The sequence below is a fragment of the Drosophila elegans genome, unplaced genomic scaffold, assembly GCF_018152505.1.
Source record: "Drosophila elegans isolate 14027-0461.03 unplaced genomic scaffold, ASM1815250v1 contig_3, whole genome shotgun sequence".
Taxonomy (NCBI): Eukaryota; Metazoa; Arthropoda; class Insecta; order Diptera; family Drosophilidae; genus Drosophila; species Drosophila elegans.
This window is the reverse complement of record NW_024545677.1, coordinates 36,371-60,726: the sequence shown is the minus strand read 5'-3', so window position 1 is coordinate 60,726 and position 24,356 is coordinate 36,371. Positions and strand designations below refer to the sequence as shown.

Here is a 24,356-nt window from a genome sequence, read left to right as displayed (position 1 = left end):
ATAAATATATGAAATCATATACATTTTAAGTTATTTCTAAAACAAATGTACAAACTTATAGCAAGTGTATACAAAATTGTTAAAAAAACGGTCTCGGATCTGCTTCTTCATTTATTTTTAATAAACAAGAAAGAAAGAAAACTTCGGCAATCCTAAGTTCATATACCCTTGCAGCTATTGCAAGAATTAAATATTTTTGAAAACGTTAAAATTATGATTTACTTGCGTATATGTTTAAAAACATTGAAGCTATGATGATTTGCAGCTCAATTATTTGATAGTTATTTTATATATTTTTATTATTTCTATGGGAGCTATATGATATAGTAGTCCGATTTTGATGAAATTTTAACCGTAATTCTAAAAAATTTAAACGTTACTATATGTTGAAGAACTAAAAAAAATTTTAAAAACAGCAAAGTTATAATTTTTTTTTTATTTATTTCTTCGATTGTTCCTATGGGAGCTATATGCTATAGTCGTCCGATTTTGATGAAATTTAAACCGTAATTCTGAAATATTTTACCATTACTATATGTCAAAGAACTAAAAAAAAACAGCAAAGTTATACTTTTTTTTGTATTTATTTTTTCGATTGTGCCTATGGCTTGCATACTTGTATACTGCCTGCAATAGAAAGACAACTTTCGGGAAAGTTTCATGCAGATAGCTTTAAAAGTGAGAGACTAGTTTGCGTAGAAACGGTCGGGCAGACGGACTGCGTTGCAAGCTTCTGACTTTAACTATAATACCCTCTGCAAAGGTATAAGTATTATATACAAAATTATAAATTTTTTTTTTAAATTTTTTTTGACTTATTAATAATTTGACAGTTCAGAATTACGCTTTTAATTTTATTCAAATCGGAAAACTATATCATATAGCTGTCATAGCTTTAAGTAAATCATAGTTTTAATGTTTTCAAGAATATTTAATTTTTGCAATAGTTGCAAAGGGTATATGAACTTCGGCTTGCCGAAGTTTGCTTCCTTTCTTGTTTTTTGTATCATATATGCAATAATAAAGTTTTCATATTAAAATAAATATTAATAAATAATAATTTTAAAACATGGTCGGTTCAACATTTTAAGATCAAAGAAATGTTTAATATATTGATACATTTTTGGTGTAACGTAAAAATATACATTTCGACAATATCAAACTGATACGTCATGTATTCATCAGAATGAGTATCATTTCTTATCAATTTTTTTTTCTGTGCAGAAACGAACGGACGGTTTTGCTGACCAACATTGCATATACTTCATAGGGTTGGTAATGTGCCCTTCAATGCGTTCAATGCGGTATAAAAATAATAATGCATGTTATGCGAATTCTGCATTTTTAATTTTTTATTACCAACTCTGAATTTTCTAAAAAAGAACACCTCTTAACGAGGTAAAAAAGTCGTGACGATCGCACCTTCAAAATATAAAATATCTGATATCAAATTTTGTGACGAAAAATGAATAAGCATTCGATTATTTAAATACACTTTTTAAGTGTGTCCATTCGGACCGCTTTATCCCGGTTTTTGACTAGACAGGAATTTTTTATCTCATGCAGTCATCAAAGCTGAAAGTACAACAACTAAATGTCGTGTTGTAATTGACGAATGGTATCTCAACGATCGCTTACACATCTGTCCAAAAGTTGTTTTCCCATAAGGAAAGATAAGTAGTATATTAATCGGAACAATCCAGATAGGACGTCTAAATCATTTAGATCCCATAGGATCAGAAGTTTGCAACGCAGTGACGGAGATGTCTCCGACCCTATAAAGTATATATTTTCTTGATCAGCTTCACTAGGAGAGTCGATCTAACAATGTCCGTCTCTCCGTTTGTCCGTCCGTTTCTCCGCAAACTAGTCTCTTAGCTTTAATGCTATCTGCATGAAACTTTCCCAAAAGTTGTCTTTCTATTGCAGGTAATACATAAGTCGGAACGAGCCTGATAGGATGAATATAGCATATAGCTCCCTTAGGAACAATCGAAAAAATAAATAAAAAAAGTTTAACTTTGCTGTTCTTCAATTTTTTTTTTAGTTCTCCGAAATATAGTAATGGTTAAATATTTCCGAATTACGGTTTAAATTTCATCAAAATCGGACGACAATAGCATATAGCTCCCATAGGAACAATCGACAAAATAAATAAAAAAAAATTATAACTTTGCTGTTTTTTAATTTTTTTTTAATTCTTCGACATATAGTAATGGTTAAATATTTCAGAATTACGGTTAAAATTTCATCAAAATCGGACGACTATATCATATAGCTCCCATAGGAACAATCGGAAAAAAAAAATTATAACTTTGCTGTTTTTATACCCTTGCAGAGGGTATTATAATTTCAGTCAGAAGTTTGCAACGCAGTGAAGGAGACATCTCCGACCCTATAAAGTATATATATTCTTGATCAGCATCACTAGGCGAGTCTATCTAGCCATGTCCGTCTGTCCGTCTGTCCGTCCGTTTCTACGCAAACTAGTCTCTTAGTTTTAAAGCTATCTGCATGAAACTTTCCCAAAAGTTGTCTTTCTATTGCAGGTAGTATATAAATCGGAACGCGCCGGATCGGACGACTATAGCATATAGCTCCTATAGGAAAAATCGAAAAAATAAATTTAAAAAAATTATAACTTTGCTATTTTTTTAATTTTTTTTTTTAGTTTTTCGACATATAGTAATGGTTAGATATTTCAGAATTACGGTTTAAATTTCATCCAAATCGGACGACTATATCATTTAGCTCCCATAGAAATAATGAAAATGTATAAAATAACTATATAATAATTGAGCTGCAAATCATCATAGCTTCAATGTTTTTAGACATATACGATCGTAAATCATAATTTTAATGTTTTAAAAAATATTTAGTTTTTGCAATAGCTGCAAGGGTATATGAACTTCGGCTTGCATAAATTTGCTTCCTTTCTTGTTGTATTTTTCTATTAGTTCTTCGACATATAGTAACGGTTAAATTTTTTAGAATTACGCTTTAAATTTCATCAAAATCGGACGACTATATCATATAGCTCCCATAGAAATAATAAAAATATATAAAATAACTATCTAATAATTGAACTGCAAATCATCATAGCTTCAATGTTTTTAAACATAAATAATAATAATTTTAATGTTTTCAAAAATATTTAATTCTTGCAATAGCTGCAAGGGTATATGAATTTCGGCTTGCCGAAGTTTGCTTCCTTTCTTGTTTTAACTTTGTTTCTTACATTCCTTTAGTTTCCAAAGAACGGATTTTATTGTTTTGATTTGTTTGAATTTATAATAATATTAATTTCAACCAATTGTAGTACAAAGAACTATAACCCCAAAATTGCATTAAAAAAAAAAGTTTTTAGATCGATATTAAGTACAGACATCGTGTTATTTTGAAATTTAAATTGTAGACCCCCTTTTTCGTGTTTTTACTTGTTCGCCCAAAGGCGGGGCTCTCAATGTCACAACAGTTCTCGAATCTTGGAGCGCCTTGTTTACCGACGAAATTCTTGAGATCATCGTTGTACACACGAACGAAGAAATTAAGTTGAAAAATTATGCGTTGCTCTCCAGACACGCTACTTCGCGATCCTATCATAAAGATATAGATCTGGTCGAGTTGAAAGCTTTCATAGGGTTGTTAAACTATGCAGAGGTAAACAAATCCAGTAATGTGGAATCTAAGCATCTGTGGGGTATTCATGCAAGCCCCTTTTATAAAGCAACTATGACTCTAGATTCAAATTTCTGCTCGAATGTTTGCGCTTTGACGATAAAAGCACACGTGCTCAGAGGAAGGAAGCTGATCGATTCACGCAGTCGCGAAATTTGGGATTTATTTATCCGCAATTGCAGCATCAATTACGAACCAGGTCCAAATGTCACAATAGACGAACAGCTCCTTTCCTTTTGAGGACGATGCTCCTTCAAAATGTACATGCTCATGAAACCCGACAAGTATGGAGTGAAGATTCAAACGTTGAATGACTCTTCAACCCATTACATGATCACGGCCATACCTTACGTTGGAAAAGTTGACAAATTACCCGAAGAACCTGTCCCCTCATATTACTTCGGAAAATTGTGTGAACCAATTTATCACATGTGTGACTTGTGATAATTGGTTCACATCGATTCCAATTTGCGACAAATTGAACACCGAAAATGACCTCACGCTGAAGAAGATAAACGTGAGATTCCAAATAGTTTCAAATGCGTTCCGAAAACCGACAGTGACAAAACACGATTCGCTTTTACAGAAGATACAAAGAAAACTCTTCTTTCGTTCAACCCCAAGAAAAAGAAAATGGGTTTCCTTTCGTCATCTTTGCATTACGACGCGAATATCGATCAGGAAACTGGAAAGCCAGAAATGATTGTTTTTTACAATAAAACAAAATGTTGTGCCGATTCTTTTGACAAAAGGGCGTCGTGAACAGTTTCATTTTGTATTCCCTTCTTGAGGAAATGAATCGTTCTGCCTACATGTTCAAATTGTCCTCGGCCCTTGTGAAGCCATTTCTGGTTAGGAGATTGTTGTTACCATCGTTGCAAGTGCAATTGCGGTTGCAAATTGAACAAAACGTAAACTACGAAGATAGGAATGAAATGGACGACCCAAAAGTCTTTTCACTTGAGAACAAAATGTCTAAACACAAAAGGTGCCAACTTTGTGGCCCTGCAACTGATCGAAAAACTTTTCTTAAAGATTTGAGTTGCGAACGTCCAATGTGCAAAGACCATGTCGCGAAAGTTTGCCAGCAGTGTGCCTTGCCGCTGCAAGATTTGTAAAGCTGTTCACAGTTACTTTCTTTTCTCATGTAATTTTGATTATCTACGTTTCATTTAAAAAATTTTTGAAAAAGTAATGAGATTTCCTTACAGAACCAAACAACCATGAACTTTTACTTGTAAATATATAAAATTTTTGAGATTTGTTTATTTATATTAAAATATGCATCATAGTAGATAATTATTATGAAAAAAGCTAAGTGTGACATTAGAACAAAGAATTTGAGCCCCAAAATGCTCAACTCTATACCACACTTTACCCGCAACAACGAAAAAATTTACCCATTTTCAAATGACTAAAAATATACTTTTTGGAGAGTACGGTTAAACTGCCATTAAAATCTGAAATTTCGTACCCTGAACTCTAGAAAAAGTGCTTTCTTTTGTAGACTGATCACTTTTTTCATTTTAATAACAATTATTGAAAAAAAATTTTCATGAACACCAATCAGTTTTATACGAAATAAAGTATGAAAAATTGAATTTACAACTTCACAGCTTATACCATTTTATTCTTAAGATTCTCCATATTACAAAAAAAAAGTTTTTGAAAATCGGACAATTACAAGTAAAGTTATTAACGGGCAAAGGCGAATGGATGAAAACACCCAGTGTGTGCGTTGTGTTCAAAAAATGGAGGTGTGTGCGCTGAGGGTTAAATCTATCTGCATGAAACTTTCCCTATTGCAGGTAGTTTATAAGTCGGACCACTATAGCATACTTGTATAGTAATGGTTAAATATTTCAGAACTATACTTTAGTTTTAATCAAAATCGGATGACTAAAACATAAAGCTCCCATGGAAACAAAAAATAAATAAAAAACATGAAAGGAAGCAAACTTCGGCAAGCCGAAAAACATTGAAACATGATGATTTGCAGTTCAATTATTAGAGTTATTTTATATATTTTTATTATTTATATGGGAGCTATATGATATACTCGTCCGATTTTGATGAAATTTAAACCGTAATTCTGAAATATTTATCCATTACTATATGTCGAAAAACTAATAGAAAAATTTAAAAACGGCAAAGTTATAATTTTTTTTGTATTTTTTTCCGATTGTTCCTATGGAAGCTATATTATATAGTCGTCCGATTTTGATGAAATTTAAAACGTAAATCGGAAATATTTAACCATTACTATATGTCAAAGAAATAAAAAAAAAATTAAAAAACAGCAAAGTTATAATTTTTTTTCGTCCGATCCGGCTCGTTCCGACTTATATACTACCTGCAATAGAAAGACAACTTTTGAGAAAGTTTCATGCAGATAGCTTTAAAACTGAGAGACTAGTTTGCGTAGAAACGGACGGACAGACGGACAGATGGACGGACAGATGGACGGACAGACGGACGGACAGACGGACATGGATAGATCGACTCGCCTAGTAATGCTGATCAAGAATATATATATTTTATAGGGTCGGAAATGTCTCCTTCACTGCGTTGTAAACTTCTGACTGAAATTATAATACCCTCTGCAAGGGTATAAAAAAAATTTAAGAAAAACTATTTTATTTTGTAATTTTTTAAAAGTTCTTTTGGACTTATTAATAATTTTACAGTTCAAAATTATTTAATTTTTACAATAGCTTGTTTTTTATTTATTTCTGTTCTTGAACACGAATTTGGCAGACAAGAGATAAATATGATACAGATGCGGTCAACAGTAGTGCTATCGCCCCTCATCTTTAAACGTTTGTAATTGTGTTTTTTCTTGTGCAAATCTTGTTATGATTATATTATATTATATATATTCACATATTTATATAAGATAGATAATATATAGTTAAAACAAAAGAATTCCGGATTATTTTTCACCAGTTTTTGAAATGAGGACTGATTTTGCGCCGTCGAAATAATAGTAGAAAACTTAAATATATTTGAATAATTTATTAGCCAAGCGTTTGTTTTGATTGATTGATTGATTTGCTTTGAATGAATAGACGTTAATTTTTCAAGAGTTTTTAAAATATAAATTTGATGTATTTACATTACAACTTTTCTATAATTTGAAAAAAATTAAGTTATACAATGGTAAATAACTAGAACGGTACTTTTATGTAAAGGTACAAAAAAATCACGTATATGGCTATAGCCTGGAAATGGTTTGAAAATATCTATAACAGTATATTTTTTTATTATTAAAGACTATTACACAAAGTAGCATAGACTTCAGTATCATTGGCTTTATCCTAGTTCTGTTTCTATAGGTGTTCTGTCTCTCCAAAAAAAAACTCTTTGCTGTATTGTCTGAAAAATTTGTTTTTCGTATTTGTGAAAGGATTTTTGACTTTAACTATATTAAGGCATTTATTACCTAACTATTCTTGCAACAATTAAGCCAATGCACTGAAAATTTTTGATTTGAGGATATTTCAAATGCTAAGATCTAATAAACTAAGATAATCTTTTAATACTAATATTTTTACGAGGAGCTCACGCGTCGTATAAATATAGATTTTTATCTCGGATTTATAATACAATGCGTATAAATTATGACAAAAAGGTCTATTAATTTTGTTCAGAAAACAAATAATATTTTCCAAATTACAAAATTCTTATAATAAAATAGGATTATGTTGCTTATTAATTAATTTAGAAATATAAAACTTTCAATTTTTTTAATTTTATTGAATTAATCGTCTATTATTCTGACCGACCGATATTAGTCCTAATTTCAGATAATAGCTGATTTCCATAAAATAACCAGCAAAATGGTCAAAATTTCTTTTGTTTTCAACTATATATAGTCTAATCTAATAAAATAGTCAATCATGGCAAGATTTGGATAAGACAAACATTTAAAGATGAGGGGCACTAAAATTATTTTGACAGCAACTGTACTTCACTAAATTCAAATCTGTTTTATATACATTGTAGATATATATATATATATATATATATATATATATATATATATATATATACCATTAAGTCAATAACTACATGTATAATATATATTAAAAATATTTATATTTTGTTTTACTTTTGGTTAATATAAACATATATTATTTATTTATTTATATTCGCAAAAACATATTTATTTCGCAACTTCGTTGTCCTTACTCATACATGATAAGAACTCGAAATCTGTCTTTTAACAAGAATATATATACTTTATATTGTCGCAAATTTTTCCCTTTACCTGTTACATACTTTTCAACAATTACAACATACCCTTTTACTAGTAACGGGTATAATAAGTCCTATAGAAACGAAATCATATGAAACGCCTGTACCGCGACGCCACTCCCAACGACTGCCGCAGCTCCTTGACAGTTGCCGGGGTTTTAGCAATGCTGTCGCCGATACATTTTCTGGAACCGTTCCGATTTACTTCAGTTTCGCCGTTCGCCATCGTGGTTTCGCATCTGCTCTTCTAACTGATTAAACAAGTATTTCGTCTTGCATTTCTTTATTTAAAAAATGGGTTAAAAGTAAAGCCACATAGAATTTTTTTTTGAGTCCGCTACTGACACACAACAAAAAGACAGAGAGTAAGAGAGTAAAAAGTTGGAGAGGGTGGAAACTGCAAGCAAGGTTACACCCAAAACAACGGTCCCCACCTGGAGTATACATATTTGATGAAAATAGCTCGCGGCCTAATCATTTTTATATGGTTCAGTCTTCTAATAAATATACATTGGTCATCCAACAGCCAGCCTTAAAAAATTAGCTAGGACCTTAGAAACCTAAAACCATCAAAAAAGTGTAAAATGCAAGCAACAGCACCGTTACCCATTAAAATACAATTTATCAAAATAGTGCCAGCGCAAATTAATGGTAAAGAAATTGATTAATCAAATTGGGCATTTACTTCGGCAAACATGGCGCGTATTACACACAGACACACACACACCCTCACGGTCAGCGTAGTACAGACTAAGCGCCGTTCGCCATTTCCGTCGACAGAAAGAATGCTTCGCGTTTGGACGTGTGGTACATACTGGTTCCTTTTAAGGTCAAATGGCGGGAGGCAGCCGAGCAGTGAGTTGCCACAACCTATGCCAGTTTTTGCGCATGGCAGTAATGAAGATTTTTTCCGATTTTTTCTGTAGGGCAATGCATAAGAAATGGCCGGACGTAGGTCGGCGTATAAAACACTCTGTGGCAACGCTGTTGCCCGCTGATGTAAACAAATCTAGGGCAGCAACAGGCGCCCTTCAGAACGTTGTACAGTCAGTGGGCCAAAACGCTGTTGGTATGGACTTAAAATAACTTTAGCAACCATTCAAACCGGCGAAGTTTTCACGATGAAAAGTATTCCTAAGCATGGGCCAATATGATTGGTTCTCTTAACCTTGAAGATGAAGAACGGTCTGGGCAAGCTTTTTATTTACCACTTTTTTTTTAAATACGTCATCCACTTCAGGAAATTAAATGTTTTAATGAACCTAAAGAAAAGACACCCACCACACATTAAATAACCAAAACTTCTTTAGATGAAAAAGGGACAAAAACCATTTTTTAAAAAACCAGAGGCCCCACAAGGAATTTTATTGTTCAACATTGAAGTCAATCGTTCAAAACATGGCTTAAGCTGTATTCTTGCTCCGGGTCACGTAAGGATTCTGTCTTATTCTCAAACTGGGACGTGAAAGTCATTTTTATACCCTTGCAGAGGGTATTATAATTTCAGTCAGAAGTTTGCAACGCAGTGGTTCTTGATCAGCATCACTAGTAGAGTCGATCTAGCCATGTCCGTCTGTCCGTCCGTCCGTCCGTCTGTCCGTCTGTCAGTCTGTCCGTCTCTCAGTTTTAAAGCTATCTGCATGAAACTTTCCCAAAAGTTGTCTTTCTATTGCAGGTAGCCGGATCGGACGACTATAGCATATAGCTCCCATAGGAACAATCGGAAAAATAAATGAAAAAAAATTATAACTTTGCTGTTTTTTAATTTTTTGTTTAGTTCTTCGACGTTTAGTAATGGTTAAATATTTCCGATTTACGGTTTAAATTATATCAAAATCGGACGACTATAGCATATAGCTCCCATAGGAACAATCGGAAAAATAAATGAAAAAAATTATAACTTTGCTGTTTTTTAATTATTTGTTTAGTCCTTCGACATTTAGTAATGGTTAAATATTTTCGATTTACGGTTTAAATTATATCAAAATCGGACGACTATAGCATATAACTCCCATAGGAACAGTCGGAAAAATAAATGAAAAAAATTATAACTTTTCTGTTTTTTAATTTTTTGTTCAGTTCTTCGACATATAGCAATGGTTAAATATTTCAGAAATATGGTTCAGATTTTATCATAATCGGACGTGTATATCATATAGCTCCCATAGAAATAATAAAAATATATAAAATAACTATCAAATAATAGAGCTGCTAATCATCATAGCTTCAATGTTTTTAAACATATACGCAGTAAATCATAATTTTAATGTTTTCAAAAATGTTAAATTCTAGCAAGGGTATATGAACTTCGGCTTGCCGAAGTTTGCTTTCTTTCTTGTTTGGTTTCAGATTAGTAATTTTCAGATAAAATCCTATCAGAATCACAAGCGCTTGTTAAGGCTTCTGAATAATATCAAGAGTTGAAAACATTTGAACAAAAATGAAAAGAAAAAACTTAAGTCTTTCCGTAGCGGGCTAAGAAACAAAAGTCCATGATCAATAAAACTACGGGTCGCTAGCTAACAATGCAGTGACCAGCAACTAATGCAACAAATCAAGCAATTTGCGAGAACATTAAGTTAAAACCGCGAACAGACATCTGGCTTTTTTTAGATGTAGACCATTGGGCAAGAACACATGAAAATTAATACTAACAGTAATATTGTCACTAGTGTGTTAAATTCATTGATAATTTTTAAGTCTTGGAACTGACTTTAAAAATTGGTTTCGGGAAATAAACAAAAAACAAGAAAGGAAGGAAACTTCGACAAGACGAAGTTCATATACCCTTGTAGCTATTGCAAATATTAAATATTTGCAGCTCAATTATGTGATAGTTCCTATGACAGCTACATGATATTGTTTTCCGATTTTAATAAAATCAAAATCATAATTTTGAACTGTCAAATTATTAATTAATCAAAAAGAAATTCTAAAAAAAATTACAAATAAAAAAGTTAAATTAAAAAAAAAATAATTTAATATTTTTATTGTTCACATAGGAGCTATATGATACAGTCTTCCGATTTTGATGAAATTTAAACCGTAATTCTGAGAAATTTAACCATTACTATATGTCGAAGAACTAAAAAAATAAAATTAAAAAACAGAAAAGTTATTTTTTTTTTTTTTTTTTCCGATTGTTCCTATGAGAGCTATATGCTATAGTCTTCAGATTTTGAGGAAATTAAAACCGTAATTCTGTTATATTTAACCATAACTATATCTCGAAGAACTAAATAAAAATTATAAAAACACCAAAGTTATAATTTTTTTTATTTATTTTTCCGATTGTTCCTATGGAGACTATATGCTATAGTCGTCCGATCGTGCTCGTTCCGTTTTATATACTACCTGCAATAGAACGGCAACTTTTGGCAAAGTTTCATGCAGATAGCTTTAAAACTGATAGTTGAGCTGTAAATCATCATAGGTTATAGGTTATAGATTCAGTAAGCACGGGCCTTGTAAAAAAACAAATAACAAAGCCTTAAAAAAGTCAGGAACGTTTAAATCGGATGATTTTGCTGGCCAGTGTAAATCGTCAAAAAGGGAAATGAGCCGAATCGGGAACTTCAGAATATAGGTTGTGGCACGCCCTGTTTGTGCCGTTGTTCGGTCCTGTTGAAAACACAAGTTCATCAGTCCTAGTTCGTCCGATTCCGGTAGAAAAATCTCGGTTAACATGACCCCAAGCCCCTGGCTCGATGACTCTCTCAGCACTAACACTTTGAGAGTGTGTAATGACTCTTGGTGCATCACTCGTAGATTTTCGGTGCCCCAAAAGCGATAGCTTTACTTGTTCACGTACCCTCTGAGGTGGAAATAAGCCTCATGATAATTTAGGTCAAAACTCGTCCACTTTTTCCTTGAGCGAGCAGCTGATGCACGGAACATGCGCAGGTCTTTAACCAAAATTCGACTTAGAGACGACCTAGAGACGACCGGCTAATGCTTAAATTCAAGGCACTTCGTGTGGTCGATGTATTCGACAGCATAACATTCTGGGCAACAACGGCGACTTCCTCGGCCGGGGTCGGCCACTCATAGCATCGTCTCATACTTTTCAAGGTTAAAAATAGGTCGGTACCTGAACACACGCTGCGCCAACACCAACAATTGTTACGCAAAAAAAAATAAAATCGATTATTCCGCGTTCTTGGCTTTCGCTCCATGGCTTCTTTACTTGTTTTCTACATACGTCAAGTCCACAATTGGCAAAACCAATTTGACATTGTCGGCCATTTGCAAAAATAAGAGCATCTTCTTTTGGTTCACTTTGCATAACCAACAGTGCCGTACAATTTGGACATAAGAAACCAAAACACTTAATTCACTGTAATAAAAGCATAACAAGAAAGGAAGCAAATTTCGGAAAGCCAAAGATTAGTTACCCTTGCCAGCTATTCAAAAAATTACATTTTCTTTCAGAAACACGTAATTTGGTCTACTATGCGTAAATATTTAACAACATTGAAGGTCTGATGATTATATGCATAAAGTTAGCAAAACAACTTTTCAAATTTAAACTTTTTTCTTATCGACAATTTGCCGTTATTTATCCGTAAATTATTCGCGAAAGAAAAAAATTGCCGCTCAATTTTTTTAAAAACTATGAGATGTTCTGCTAACTTTGATATCTTACTAAACTTTAACTTTTCCAAAATGTTTTTATAGCCTTTCAGAGGGTATTATAATTTCAGTCAGAAGTTTGCAACGCAGTGAAGGAGACATTTCCGACCCTATAAGGTATATATATTCTTGATCAGCATCACTAGCAGAGTCGATCTAGCCATGTCCGTGTGTCCGTCCGCCTGTCCGTCCGCCTGTCCGTCCGCCTGTCCGTCCGTCTGTCCGTCCGTCCGCCTGTCCGTCCGTCTGTCCGTCCGTCCGTCTGTCCGTCCGTTTGTACGCAAACTAGTCTCTCAGTTTTAAAGCTATCTGCATGGAACTTTCCCAAAAGTTGTCTTTCTATTGCAGGTATTATATAAGTCGGAAGGAGCCGGATCGAACGACTATAGCATATAGCTCCAATAGGAACAATCGGAAAAATAAATAAAAAAATTTTTAAAACTTTGCTGTTTTTCATTTTTTTTAAGTTCTTCGACATATAGTAATGATTAATTATTTCAGATTTACGGTTTAAATTTCATCAAAATCGGACGACTATATCATATATAGCTCCCATAGGAACAGTCGAAAAAAAATAAAAAAACAAGAAAGAAAGCAAACTTCGGCAAGCCGAAGTTCATATACCCTTGCAGCTATTGCAAAAATTAAATATTTCTTAAAACATTAAAATTATGATTTACATGCGTATATGTCTAAAAACATTGAAGCTATGATGGTTTGCAGCTCAAATATTATATAGTTATTTTATATATTTTTATTATTTCTATGGGAGCTATATGCTATAGTCGTCCGATTTTGATGAAATGTAAACTGTAATTCTGAAATAACTAACCATTACTTTATGCCAAAGAACTAAAAAAACAAAATTAAAAAACAGCAAAGTTATAATTTTTTTTTCCGATTGTTCCTATGGGAGCTATATGCTATAGTCGTCCGATCCGGCGCGTTCCGACTTATATACTACCTGCAATAGAAAGACAACTTTTGGGAAAGTTTCATGCAGATAGCTTTAAAACTAAGAGACTAGTTTGCGTAGAAACGGACGGACAGACTGACAGACGGACGAACAGGCGGACGGACAGACGGACGGACAGACGGACATGGCTAGATCGACTCTTCTAGTGATGCTGATCAAGAATATGTATACTTTATAGGGTCGGAGTAGTCTCTTTCACTGCGTTGCAAACTTCTGACTGAAATTATAATACTCTCTACAAGGGTATAAAAATCAGATGGCTTGGTCGACCTTTTGTACTTTTTGTAAGTGTTTGTTTTTAGGTTTTTAAGTCTTTGAAGCTCTTGTGTAAACCACGGAGTTCTGTTATGTCTTGGAGGAAGACTTTCAGGAACGCATTCATTAAAAACGTATTTTAAACGCTATAGAATAATTCAGTGGCACTTTCCATACACATGCAATTGTGCAATTGTCCTGTTGTATTCAGTAATCAAGTAGTGGGGCTTATTATAGTCGCATTTACGGAAGCATTTCGTTTTAGTTTCACAAAATAAATGGGAATAGGTATTAGGACAGGAAAGGAAGCAAACTTCGGCGAGCCGAAGTTCATATACCCTTGCAGCTATTGCAAAAACGAAATATTCTTGAAAACATTAAAATTATGATTTACTTGCGTATATGTTTAAAAACATTGAAGCTATGATGATTTGCAGCATAATTATTCGATAGTTCCTTTGGCAGCTATATGATATCGTTTTCCGATTTTAATAATAAAATTCCAATTTTAATAAATAAAAGAATAATTCACAACTGTCAAATAATAAAATAATCAAAAAGAATTTCTGAAAAAAATTACATATTTAAAAAGTTTAAAAGTTTTTTATTTTTTAATATATTTATTGTTTTCATGGGAGCTTTATGTTATAGTCGTCCGATTTTGATGAAATTTAAACCGTAATTCTAAAATATATAACCATTACTATATCCCGAAGAACTAAAAACAAAATTAAAAAACACCAAAGTTATAATTTTTTTGTATTTTTTTCCCGATTGTTCCTATGGGAGCTATCTGATATAGTCGTCAGGTTTTGATAAAATTTAAAACGGAATTCTGAAATATTAAACTAAGAAAAAAAAATTAAAAAACAGCAAAGTTATAATTTTTTTTATTCATATTTTATGATTGTTCCTATGGGAGCTATATGCTATAGTCGTCCGATCCGGCTCGTTCCGACTTATATACTACCTGCAATAGAAAGACCACTTTTGGGAAAGTTTCATGCAGATAGCTTTAAAACTGAGAGACTAGTTTGCGTAGAAACGGACGGACAGACGGACGTACAGACGGACAGACGGACATGGCTATATCGACTCGCCTAGTGATGCTGATCAAGAATATACATACTTTATAGGGTCGGAAATGTCTACTTCACTGCGTTACAAACTTCTGACTGAAAATATAATACCCTCTGCAAGGATATAAAAATTATAACTTAGCTTCTGTGACACATAGTAATGGTTAATTATTTCAGAATTACGGTTTAAATTTCATCAAAATGGGACGACTATACCATATAGCTCCCATGGAAACAATTTTATTTTTTGAATGTATTTTTTCTATTTTGCAATTTTTTTTTAAATTCTTTTTGACTTATTAATAATTTGACAGTTCAAAATTACGCTTTTAATTTTATTAAAATCGGAAAACGATATCATATAATTGCCATAGGAACTATCGAATAACTAAGCTGAAAATCAACATACCATCAATGTTTTTAAGCATATGCAATTAATTGATAATTTTAATGTTTTCAAGAACAAATAATTTTTGCAGTAGCTGCAAGGATATAAAAACTTCGGCTTGCCGATGTTTGCTTCCTTTCTTGCTTAACGAGAATTCGCCGTTATTTATCCGTAAATTATTCGTGAAAGAATAAAAGCTGCCGCTCGTGTTTTTATATTTTTGAAAGCAATAACAAACCAAATTTATCAAATGCATGCGTACGTATGTATATGAACTCGTGGACGCCGACAGAGCTCTGCTAACGTCGACGTCCAAGGCTCAGAATTCTAAACATTGTCTACATTAGTAAACTAGCTATTTAGTTAATCAATTGACTTAAAACCCTAAAATTAAAATATGCTCCCAGTCACTGTTGACAATGTTTTTCTTATCCGCAGGTTTCGCGGGAACTATGCGTTTTGGGCGTCAACGTAAGCAGAGCTCTGGTGGCGTCGACGTTTTACATCAGCGGTCAACACACACTCATTGCCTTGTTCGCACATCTTTGTGTTAATAATTTGCACCCCAGTCGGAAAAAACACGCTTCCAGGATGCGTTCTTTTACGCTTCCTTTGCATGCGAAAAACGCATTCCAGATCCCTGAAAGCTTCCTTTCCTTTTTGTTCGAGACGGGACAAAAAGCAAGGCTTCTTTTAGAACCGATCTAAGAACGAGTCTTAATGCGTTCCATTGAAAGGTAGTTTCAACTTCGGAAACGCTCGGGTTCCCCTTCCATTTGTACTTTACGAAGGAAGCATTCTACAGCGCACTGTTAGAATGAACATAGAAACGTTCCTCGGGAACTCTCCCGGATAGCTTCCAAAGCAAGCATTGCGTAACACATCTAAAGAATGAATATTGATCCCTTCCACAAGAACACATTTAGTATGATTCCAAAACTAGCCTTCTAATTGTCTTACCCAAGAATGCAAATATTATCCTTCCCAAAAAAGCTATTGGAAACCGTTTCTTTTTTCAATTCCAATTTTTATTTATTTAATTTTTTTTAACATAAACATGCTTTAAAACTTATTGTATTACTCCTGGCCGTTTTCGTCCTCTCTCATCTTTTTGGCCATACTTTTAGCCTTGTAAGTTTTATTTTTGGCCCTAGTGAAGGCCAGTCGAAGGTCTTTAATATGGTCGGTGAAGCGGTAACCGTCCCTTCTTTGTGACTCTGAAAATATAATAATGAGAAAATATAATATATAATATAATAATGAGAAGGAAAAATGTAATTTTATTAAAATATGATTGTAAGTTTGTAAAACACTTACCGAATAATGTTCCATTTAAATGAATGTAGGACGCAAAACCTTCCCTGTCCCTAGTACCGCCATAATTAAGCTCCATTATCAAACTTGGACTTAATATCCTATAGAAGATCTAGATTTTCCGAATTCAAAAGTTTTTAAAAGTGTATCAAGTTGAACTCTAGTAACATTATTATTATGGTACCATCACGGAGATTCATAGGTATCATACTCAAAAGAATAGTTTGATGCACTTTTATCCGATTCGGGTTCACATAAATTTGGGCATTCATTTCCAGAATTATTTTCTGTATCAAAAGTAAGAGCTCTAGAAGCCGATTGCTGAAGCTCTTCCTTTTGTTTTCGTCGTTAAGCGATAAATATTTGACCGCGACATTCCCCTCATTTTAAATTATATTAGTTGTGTTTGTTTTGTAAAATATTTTTTTCAATTAAGTTATTAAATTTTTTTATTTATGTAATGTTTATTTATTTAAATTTATGTTTATTTTTCTTAAATTTTTGTTCACTTAATTTGTGTTCTTAGGTCTAATAAAACACAACTTTTATGTAGATGTAAGTCCACCATAGGTAGAAGTAAAAGGAAGAGAGAAAAAAGAGAGCACACAAATAAACGAAACGAGTTCAAAAAACACAAAATTTAAATTTATGAAATATATATAAATTACCTTTTGTTTTGAACTAGTTCTTCTGGAATTAAACGAAAATAATATTTAAAACGCATTAATTAAATTAACAGAATTTATGGATATGTATTTATTATTAAATAAAACTCAAGTCTTATTGCAGTGTACGCTCAAATAAATAATTATTTTTAGTTGTTTGATTAACAGCCACACACAGTTTTAGGAACAATTTGTTTTGACCGTACACTGTATATAAGATTGTTAATAAGTGTTTATAAATTTAATGTTTTTTTGGCACAGGTACACATCACATGTTGTTTTAATTAATCTAGTGTTTGGTTCATGTTATTTTATGAACAGTATTGGAACTCCTTTATAGTTTGTTTATATCAACACTATACTTACCTGAAAATTAAAACCGCAAAGAATATATAAATTTCACAAATCACAAATCAAATCAAACACCAGCTATTTCAATTGAAAATCAAAATGCAAGTGGCGAGAAATGCAAAAGAAACGAAAAAGGCCGCGCGCTTTCTTGCCATTTCCCTTTTGTTCTTGTTGTTTGCTTTTTAGAGTACCGTTTTGTTCGGTTACTCCTTGTGTATACAGTGGCGGAGGAAACTATAGCGCCGGCAAATGTAAAATAATAATTCAAAACAAAATCACGCTTTGAAAAGAAATCATGTAACCGTTTATATATTAATACATAAAATTAAAATATATAAAAAACTGATTCAAATTAATAATTTTCTAATACAATATACAATAAATATTATTATTAATAAAATTAAATATTAATATTTTTTACAGAATTAATTTTAGAAAAAGTTTAACAAGTCATATACCACCAACATAACAAAGCGTTCTGATATTGACTTTAAAGATAAAAAGTGAATATATTTACGCCGCTGCTGTTCATTAAGAAAAATAGATTAAATTGGTTTCCCATTTTTTGTCCATTCCGAAACAAGACTTCTTTTTGCGTTCTTTCGTAAGCGAGGTTTTCGGTGAAAAACACGATCTAAAAAATATCGGACTATCGGCAGCGTTCGGGTTTCAGCCTTTTGTTTACATTGCAAAATAAGGCTTTTTATGCATTAAAGTTGAAGGGACGATTTCACAAAAACTCTTTAGAATGCACAAAAACTCTTTAGAATGCATAAACAACTAACTTCCGACTGGGAACGCATTCCAATAAAAAAAGCTTCTTTCATGCATGCTTTGCAAGCGAAAAAGAATGTAAGAAGCTATAAAGAAGCATTGTTTATGCATTCTAAAGTTTCTTTTGCTTTACTCGCCACTTGCATTTTGATTTTCAATTGAAATAGCTTGTGCCTCTGTGATTTGTGAAATTAATATATTCTTTGCGGTTTTAATTTTCAAGTAAGTATAGTTTAATTAACAGTATTGGAACTCCTACTTAGTTTGTTGAGTGTTGATATAAACAAACTAAATAGGAGTTCCAATACTGTTAATAAAACAACATGAACCAAACACTGGATTAATTAAAACAATAAGTGATATGTACCTGTGCCAAAAAAATATTAAATTTATAAACACTTATTAACAGTCTTAAAAACAGTGTACGGTCAAAACAAATGTAAACAAATTGTTCTTAAAACTGTGTGTGGCTGTTAAATTAATTATTTATTGATCGTACACTGCAATAAGACTTGAGTTTTAATTTAATTAATGCGTTTTAAATATTATTTTCGTTTAATACCAGAAAAACTATTTCAAGACAAAAGGTAATTTATATATATTTCATAAATTTAAATTTTTCTTTTTGTGAACTCGTTTTGCTTATTTGTGTGCTCTCTTTTTTCTCTCTTCCTTTTACTTCTACCTAGCGTGAACTAACATCTACATACAAGTTGTGTTTTTTAGGGTGGACCTAATAAATAAACATAAATTTAAATAATTAGACATTACATAAATAAAAAATGTAATAATTAAATTGAAAAAAAATATTTTACAAAATAAACAAAACTAATATCATTTAAAATGAGGAGAATGTCGCGGTCAAATATTCACCGTTTAACGAAAAAGCAAAAGGAAGAGCTTCATCAATCGGCTGCTAGAGCTCTTACTTTTGATACAGAAAATAATTCTGGAAATGAATGCCCAAATTTATGTGAACCCGAATCGGATAAAAGTGCATCAAACTATTCTTTTGAGTATGATACCTATAAATCTCCGTGAAAAATTATTAGAATGGTACCATAATAATAATGTTACTAGAGTTCAACTTGATGCACTTTTAAAAATTTTTGAATTCGGAAAATCTAGATCTTCAGTAGGATATGGGAAATGGAGCATAATTATGGCGGTACTAGGGACAGGGAAGGTCTTGCGTCTTACATTCATTTAAATGATACATTATTCGGTAAGTGTTTTACAAACTTACAATCATATTTTTAAAAAATTACATATTTCCTTCTGATTATTATACTTTATATTATACTTTTTCATTATTATATTTTTAGAGTCACAAACGAGGGACGGCTACAGCTTCACCGACCTCAAAAAAAAACCATTGACTGGCCTTCTCTAGGGCTAAGAACAAAACTTACAAGGTTAAAATATAGCAGAAGGGATGAGAGAAGAAAAAAACGACCCGTAGTAATTATAGTAATTATAATTAATTACAATAAATTTTAAATCAAACATTTATAAAAAAAAAATTAAATAAATAATAAATAATAATAAAAATTGGAATTGAATAAAGAAACGGTTCCCAATAGCTTTTTTGGGAACGATAATATTTGCATTCTTCGGTAAGACTATTAGAAGGCATGTTTTGGAATCATACTAAATGTGTTCTTGTGGAAGGGATCAATATTCATTCTTTAGATGTGTTACGCAATGCTTGCTTTGGAAGCTATCCAGGAAGGTTCCCGAGGAACGGTTCTAAGTTCATTTTAACAGAGCGCTGTAGAATGCTTCCTGCGTAAAGTACAAATGGAAAGGAAAGCCGAGCGTTTCCGAAGTTGGAACTACCTTCCAATGGAACGCATTAAGACTCGGTCTTAGATCGGTTCTAAAAGAAGGCTTGCTTTTTGTCCCGTCTCGAACAAAAAGGAAAGGGAGCTTTCAGGGATCTGGAGTGCGTTTTTCGCATGCAAAGGAAGCGTAAAAAAGCACATCCTGGAAGCGTGTTTTTTCCGACTGGGTTCTCTAACATCCGACTGGGTCTGTCGTCGTCCACGAGTTTCTTATACATATGTATGTACATATGTATGTATGCATGCATTTTATAAATTTTGTTTGTTATTTCTTTAAAAAATATAAAAACACGAGTTGCAAATTTTTTTCTTTCACGAATAATTTACGGATAAATAACGGCAAATTCTACTGTACTGCTAGCTTTATATCAAGTTAGCAGAACATCTCATAATTAAAAAAAAATTCTGCTAGCTTTATATCAAGTTAGCAGAACATCTTATAATTTAAAAAAAAAGAAAGCGGAAATTTTTTTTTACGAATAATTTACGGATAAATAACGGCAAATTGTCGATAAGAAAAAAGTTCAAATTTCAAAAGTTGTTCTGCTAACTTTATGCACATAAAAAAGTTGAGTCATTGTTTGAATCAGAGTTTATCTGCATCGAAAAAGCAAGGTTTGATCTTTGGTGCATTTAATCGATGAAAATTTGTAAGCCAGTGTTATTTATTATTTCAGTAATTTAAAATAAAAACGATTTGTGGGCGTTAGAGTTTGCGTGACTCCGTTTTGAAATAAATTTGAACATGTAAGAATATCAATTTTCGTTTAAAGCGGCTTAATAGGTTATCCGTGGTAATGAACAGTACATTTTAATACCCATAAAGAGATGAAGCTAATTTCAGTCAAGTGTTTGACGTTTTGTAGTGAAGAAGACATTTCCGGCAGTACAAAGTATATAATGGAAAAAAGACATTTGTTCGATATATCCACCTTTTTTTTTTGTTTTGTTCCAATTATTTTTTACAGAGGCTTAAAGTTTTAGGTACCTTTATATTATAAATTCATAACTTTATCAATTTTCGTTAAAAGCGGTGTATTAGGTTATATAGGCTAATCAACTGTACATTTGTATAATCATATAGAGATCAAGATAATTTCAGTCAAAGGTTTGCAATGCAGTGAATGAGTCATTTTCGGTCCTACAAAGAAGGTTTGAATTGAATGAAATGTTTACAAAAAAAAAATATAAAAACAAATCCTATCGAAAAAAATGTATTTTGTATTTTTAATTTTAAAATTAAGATATTTTTATGCTCTTTTAAATATACAACATTTTTTTATGAAACTTTACTTTCCGCTATTAGCTTATAAAATTATGGGGGTACAACAATTTGTCTCTGTGGAGCGGTTTTTTGTGAAACCAAAAACGAAACAAACTTCCCACGTTCATATATGCGCTTTACACATATTCGTGCCACTCAGTTTTATATTTAGAATTCCTTGTAGTTGGCCTCAAAATTTTGGTCACAGGTAAATGCCTTCTGGATTTCAATTTTTTTCAACTTGAATGTCTTTACTGGCTAGATCGACTCTCCTAGTGATGCTGATCAAGAATATATATATTTTATAGGGTCGGAGATGTCTCCTTGAATGCGTTGCAAACTTCTGACTGAAATTATAATACCCTATGCATGGGTAAATGAAAACGTTAAAATTATGATTTACTTGCGTGTATGTTTAAAAACATTGAAGCTATGATGATTAATAATTCGATAGTTCCTATGGCAGCTATACGATTGACCCTATGGGAGCTATATGCTATAGTCGTCCGATCCGGCTCGTTCCGACTTATATACTACTTGCAATAGAAAGATAGCTTTTTCAGGCAGATAGCTTTAAAACTGAGAGACTAGTTTGCGTAGAAACGGACGGACAGACGGACAGACAGAAAGACAGACGGACGGACAGACGGGCATGGCTAGATCGACTCTCCTTGTGATGCTGATCAAGAATATATACACTTTTTAGGGTCGGCAACGTCTCTGCAAGGGTATAAAAATATACATAATATATAGAACAACAAAAGAAGACAAATAAATCGAGTAAAGACATTAAAGTTGAAAAAACTTAAAACTTAAAATCCAGAAGGCATTTACGTTTGGGCAAAAGTTTAAAGCCAACTACAAGGAATTCTAAATATAGAACTGAGTGGCATGAATATGTGTAAAGCGCATATATGAACGTGTGAAGTTTGTTTCGTTTTTGGTTTCACAAAAAAACCGCTCCATACAGACAAGTTTTTGTACCCCCATAATTTAATAAGCTAATAAGCGGAAAGTAAAGTTTTATAAAGAAATGTTGTATATTTAAAAGAGCTTAAAAATGTCTTAATTTTAAATTTAAAAATACAAAATACATTTTTATCGATAGGATTTGCGCTTTCATATTTTTTTTGTAAAAATTTCATTCAATTAAAACAAACCTTCTTTGTAGGACCGAAAATGACTCATTCACTGCATTGCAAACTTATGACTAAAACTATCTTGATCTCTGTATGATTATTAAAATGTACAGTTGTTTAGCCTAGATAACCTAATACACCGCTTTTAACAAAAATTGATAAAGTTATGAATTTATAATATAAAGGTGCCTAAAACTTTAAGATGCTGTAAAAAAAATTTCGAACAAAATTAAAAAAAAATGGATACGGGTTGTTGTGTTTTCCTAATATATCGAAAAAATGTTGTTTTTTCCATTATATACTTTGTACGGCCAGAAATGTCTCCTTCACTACAAAACGTAAAACGCTTGACTGAAATTAGCTTCATCTCTTTATGGGTATTAAAATGTACTATTCATTACCATGGATAACCTATTAAGCCGCTTTAAACGAAAATTGATATTCTTACATGTTCAAATTTATTTCAAAACGGAGTCACGCAAACTCTAACGCCCACAAATCGTTTTTATTTTAAAATACTGAAATAATGAATACCACTGGCTTACAAATTTAAATTTAAGTCTAGAAATCAAACCTTGCTTCTCCGATGCAGAAGAACTCCGATTCAAACAATATTTCAACATTTTTTGTATGGTGCAATTTTTTTAAAAAGTGTAAATAACTTTGATCACCTGTTTTAATGATAATTTTGTTAGCTCCAGTTCTGCTTAACCGATTTCGGTCATCGATAGCTTATTGCACTAGTAATACATCATTCTATCTGCTTTAAGTATAGGTTTCCGAATATAGATGATAGAGCTCGACAAAGTTTACATATATTGTTAAAACTGAAGTCCCGACAATATGAGTTTATTCTTAACAAGAAAGAAAGCTAACTTCAGCAAACCGAAGTTCATATACCCTTGCAGCTATTGCAAGAATTAAATAATTTTGAAAACATTAAAATTATGATTTACTTGCGTATATGCTTAAAAACATTGCAGCTATGATGATTTGCAACATAATTATTAGATAGATATTTTATATCTATTTATTATTTCTATGGGAGCTATATGATATACTCTTCCGATTTTGATGAAATTTAAGACGTAAATCGAAAATATTTAATCATTACTATATGTCGAAGAAAAAAAAATAAAATTAAAAAACAGCAAGGTTATAATTTTTTTTATTATACCCTTGCAGAGGGTATTATAATTTCAGTCAGAAGTTTGCAACGCAGTGAAGGAGACATTTCCGACCCTATAAAGTATATATATTCTTTATCAGCATCACTAGCAAAGTCGATCTAGCCATGTCCGTCTGTCCGTCTGTCAGTCTGTCAGTCTGTCCGTCTGTCCGTCTGTCAGTCTGTCAGTCTGTCAGTCTGTCCGTCTGTCCGTCTGTTTCTACGCAAACTAGTCTCTCAGTATTAAAGCTATCTGCATGAAACTTTCCCAAAAGTTGTCTTTCTATTGCAGGTAGTATATAAGTCGGAACGAGCCGGATCGGACGACTATAGCATATAACTCCCATAGGAACAATCGAAAAAAATATTAAAACTTTGCTGTTTTTTAATTTTTTTTTTATTTCTTCGACATATAGTAATGATTAAATATTTTCGATTTACGTTTTAAATTTCATCAAAATCGGACGACTATATCATATAGCTCCCATAGGAACAATCGGAAAAATATACAAAAAAAATATAACTTTGCCGTTTTTAAAATTTTCTATTAGTTTTTCGACATATAACTATTC

The 24,356-nt window shown here is 32.2% G+C and overlaps 1 protein-coding gene and 1 long non-coding RNA gene across 3 annotated transcripts in view; one reads left to right on the top strand and one right to left on the bottom strand.

Annotated features, from left to right (window-relative positions):
* LOC108146931 overlaps nt 1–24,356 on the bottom strand; it is a 176,524-nt gene that overhangs the window by 125,824 nt on the left and 26,344 nt on the right.
* On the top strand, nt 18,338–19,870 carry LOC121467278. 2 transcript variants are annotated; one of them, XR_005977399.1, is made up of 4 exons: nt 18,338–18,591; nt 18,935–18,956; nt 19,059–19,594; nt 19,695–19,870. It is a non-coding gene; the product is annotated as an uncharacterized LOC121467278 (long non-coding RNA). The 2 variants fall into 2 exon arrangements; XR_005977398.1 differs by lacking the exon at nt 18,338–18,591 and having other exon boundaries at nt 18,647–18,956.